The 4,801-nt window shown below is 41.9% G+C and overlaps 1 pseudogene; it reads left to right on the forward strand.

The window, feature by feature from the left end:
- The first annotated feature begins 208 nt into the window (after positions 1–208).
- LOC134486529 (ubiquitin-like) lies at positions 209–671 on the forward strand (annotated as a pseudogene).
- The last annotated feature ends 4,130 nt before the right edge of the window (positions 672–4,801 follow it).

Consider the following 4,801-nt stretch of genomic DNA (forward strand, 5'->3'; position numbering starts at 1 on the left):
AGAAGTCAACAAAATGATCTAAGTATTAAAAAGAAAAAACAAGGGGCTGGGGATTTAGCTCAGTGGTAGAGCGCTTACCTAGGAAGCGCAAGGCACGGGGTTCGGTCCCCAGCTCCGAAAAAAAGAACCAAAAAAAAAAAAAAAAGAAAGAAAAAAAGAAAAAACAAAACAAACAAACAAAAAATCCCAAAAACCCCCAACCACTCTTTCTCTTCAACAAGGTGGCCAAGTAGCAGATACCAACATGCAGATCTTCATGAAAACCCTAATGGGCAAGACCATTACTCTTGAGATTGAGCCCAGTGACACCATCAATAATGATCCAAGACAGGGAAGGCATCCCACCGACCAGCAGAGCTGATATTTGCTGGCAAACATTTGGAGGATGGCCACAACCTGTCCAACTACAACATCTAGAAAGAGTCCACCTTGCACCTGGTGCTGTGTCTGCACAGTGGCATCATCGAGTCATCCCTTTGTCACCTTGTCCAGAATTACAATTGTGACAAGATGATCTGCCACAAGTGCTACTCATGCCTGCACACAGTGTAGTCAACTGCTACAAGAAGTTCGGCCACTCCAACAACCTGAGCCCCAAAGAAGAAGGTCAAATAAGGCTGGGGCCATACCTGGCCTGTGACCCTGTGACCAAATAAAATCCATTGACAGGGGCAAAAAAAAAAAAAAAAAAAAAAAAAAAGAGAGAGAGGGAGAGAGAGAATGACAAATAAAAATATCAAGCTGGGCACAGGACTTAAACCCTAGCATTAAGAGACAGAGGGCAGGCACATCTCTGTAAGTCTGAAGGCAGCCTGGTCTACAAGGTGAGTTCCAGGACAGCCAGGGCTATACAGAAAACCCTGACTGTAAAACAAAACAAAATTCTGACAATTAGCTTTTCTTTGTAAAACCATTATGACTCTTTAGCATATCCAACAAAAATTCATGTATTGGTGGCAAGAAAATACACTGTTAACTATGAATACTCTATGCTGGTACAGAACACCAGACAAACCCACATTTGGAAAATAGCTGTGTAAGAAATATGGTAAGACACACATTTAAACAACTAACATTATTGGATTTTGTACTAAAAACTGAGATCTTACGAGTAAACTGTAGTGGTTTGGCTTGATGCTGCTTGTATATTATTATTCATATTGGTTCCTCAAGAGGGGTTGCCCCCACCCCACAAGCAGAGCATCATGTACTTAGGTGATGCTATGTGAACCTTCTCTCCACTTTAATAGGTCAATAAATGGTTAGAGCCTATGATTGGGTACTGGATAGGAAAGGTGGGACTGGAGGCTCTGGAGGGGGTGGCAGGTAGAAGGAGAAAAAGAATGAAGGAAGAGGAGAGAAGGAAGCCACTATACACCAGAATCATGTGGCTGGGAGAAACCAGAAGTAGTAAGGAGTCTTAGAATTGGGAAATAAGTTAGTATTGTATTAGATATGCCCAATGTAGGCATATAACTTATAATTAAAATATTTGGATTGTGTGTCTTTTACATGGGCTGTTAGGGTTGGAAATTTTAGTAACAAATTGACAAACCCATGTCTGGCTTAGAACCGAAGTAACCCGATACGGAAATCCACCCCCATCCACTCATTATTAACAACTAGGGCTTCACTCTAAAGCTGCTTCAGGGTGGAAATTAAGCATGAGTCTAAAGGGTATACAGAGAGCTAGCTGAGAGGCTCCCTTCCCAAGTCCCAAGCAAACCTAGGCAACCAGAGGTACCACACCAGTCCTGAGCTGGGACACAAGGTGGCGCCAATCCCACAACATAGTTGGGGTTCCCTGAGTCTGAGAGAAAAAAAAGAAGGACAGGAAGTCAAGGTTGCCTGAGATGAGGCCTTCACAACTGAAAATTAGCAACTGAAAACACAGCAGGTATCTTTCCAAAGCTTTCTCACAGATAAGAATGGGCTGATCTAGGCATCTCTCTCCCAAGTCACCCTTCCCATGCATACTTTGATTTCTAACATCCCTCCACTTCTAAACACAGGTAGCAAGACCAGCTCCCTCAACTGCTTACACTGCAGGCTGTGTAAGATCAATACACAGGCTGAAGGCTATACAGGACAGTCAAAAGACCTAAAGGGCTCAAAACACAAAAGCCAAGGGTCTTTGTACAGTCAGCCCCTCCCTACTAGTGAAAGAATCTGAAAGGACCTTAATGTCCTAAATCAAACACCAGAAGGAAACAAAGATAAAAGAAACTTCAGACCAAATATAAGAAATAAAATAGTACCACAGCAATCTTTTCCTCCTTCACTTTTTCCCACATAAGGTGCTATCGAGAATTGAGGAGTTTCTTAAGTAGTGAATATAAAAAGCATTGATTTTGTTTTTAACATTCTTAGCTTGAATATATATGACCAAAGTCTAAGAAATTAAATTTGCCAAGGTATGTTGAAGAAAATTTTTGCATTTTCTATAGGCTAACTCTAAAAGCTGTACCAGGATCCACTCTGACGTAACACTTTACCAGCAAAACTTGTAATTATAAACAGTATGATCTGCTCTCTTTAAGCAAATATCTTGATTGATTAGTATTTAACTTTAACTCAATGAATAAATAAAATAGTTAGATTCAGTCATCACAGAGACAACAACAGTACAGTTAATACTGTAATGAAAATGTAGCTCTACCATATGTCTATATAACAAGGAACTATAGTAAGGACTAAAAAGTGCTAATATTGCACATACCCTAAGAGGCATGGACCTGGGCAGGAGAGATAGCTCAGTGGATAAGAGGTCCTGAGTTCAGTTCCCAACAACCACATGGTGGCTCACAACCATCTGTAATGGGATCTGATGCCCTATCCTGATGTGTCTGAAGACAGCTACAGTGTACTCATGTTAATTAATTAATTAATCAATTAATTAATTAGCCATGTTCCCAGAGAAACAAGGTGAATTCATCTAAACCACTATGAAGACAACCAGGCAATCAAGCACAGTGATATTGAAAGAGCGTACCCCAAAACGGGGAGCTGCATCTCTCGCTCCGATCGCGGGGTGGGGTACCCCCAGGAATCACGAGTAGCCATTCTTGATGTAAAAGCACGAGGTAGCTTTATTAACGAGATCCCGGGTCTTAGCGGGATCCCGGGTGGACACATATCTCACACAGGAGACAGAGGAATCGACCCCGAGTCTCCAAACTCAGGGGTTTATATAGGGGAGGTTAGGGGCATTCTCGAGGTTACACATGATTGGTCAATTCAAATGGTGCACAGTTACTTTCGGCGCGAAATTACATCAGCAAGGAGTCCATGCTCTCTAGCAGCTCAGCAGGCAGGTAGGGTGGCTCATCTCACTCAGGGGGGTGAAGGAAGGGGAGGGGGTGGCTACAGATGGTCAATGTCCTTGGGGCTGATAGCTGGTTTGGCAAGTCCTATCTCTGGCTCTCCCTCAGGCATGTCTGGCCCTGCACATCCTGACTCTGACAATGAGTAACCTTTTTAAAACTCTAGTTCTACAATATATGAAGAGATCTTAAATGACAAATATGTATCTGTCAACTGCACGGGTTAAAAAAAAAATGACACTGACACACATATTGACAGCAATTTGCTGTCAATTGGGGGCAAACATACACAAATATGACCATCAAGAAGACTCAAAATTAAGAAAAATTTGGGTAGTAATACTCAATAAAGAAAGACAAGCGCTAAAATGATCAGAATGGAATAAATCTAGATTGGGTAAATGAAAACTCAGAAAGAAATTATATGGTATAAAAAAAAAGGAAAATAAAATTAATTAAATAAATAAATAATTGGGGGCCAGAAACAGATGGAACAATATCACTGGGCAAAATATTGTAGGTGAATAGGTGTCTTACAGTTTTATTGCTGTGAAGAGACACCATTACTGAGTCAACTTTGATAAGGAAAACTGACATTGGACTGGCTTACACTCTCAGAAATTTAGTCCATTATCGCCATGGTGGGAAGCACGGCAGCATTCAGGGAGGCATCGTGCTGGAGAAGGAGCTAAGAATTCTACATCTTCATCTGAAGGCAGGAGCAGGAGACTGTGTCGACACTGGTCATAGCTTGAATATAAAGACCTCACAGCCCACTTTCCCAGTGACCCACTTCCTCCAACATGGCTACACATACTCCAACAAGGCCCCACCTCCTGATAGTGCCACTCCTTATACAACAAGCATTCAAGCATATGAGCCTATGGTGGTCATTCCTATTCAAATCATCACAGCAGATAAGCATTCACACAGGGAGTTCATAGCTAAAACTATATAAAAATTATAATTTCCAGATATCTTCACCAACCCACAAGACAAACTACTCATTCATTCCAGAGACTAGACCCAGGAAGAGTAGATAGAGCTGGTAGAAGAGGCAACCAATACAAAGGGGTAACTCGGTGATACCCTTTCTAGACTGACAATTATGGCCCTTTCCTGACCTTCTTTGACAAATCCAAAAATGTTCTCTGCTATGTATGTACCCTTTCTCAAGCAAGAAAAAACAGATCTTTCTCTAGGAAATCACAAGCATGCACCCCAAAGGACCTCAGGGCCAACCCTAATCCTGAGTCCCTGTATGAAGACCCTGAGAGATGAAGTGAAGCCTGGGATACTTGTACAGAGTCCAAGGTGTTGGAAGCGCCAAAGCTGTGATTTCTGCCAGGGAGAGTTGCTTACATGGGATAGAACCAGCCTGGAAGAGATATATTTTACAGGCAGAAAGATGGAGGGATGGTGCCACCTAAGCCTCTGATATCAGATATTAAGCTAGAGCCCTGGTTCTCAAACTTCCT

This window comes from Rattus norvegicus, chromosome 4 (assembly GCF_036323735.1).
Source record: "Rattus norvegicus strain BN/NHsdMcwi chromosome 4, GRCr8, whole genome shotgun sequence".
Lineage (NCBI taxonomy): Eukaryota > Metazoa > Chordata > Mammalia > Rodentia > Muridae > Rattus > Rattus norvegicus.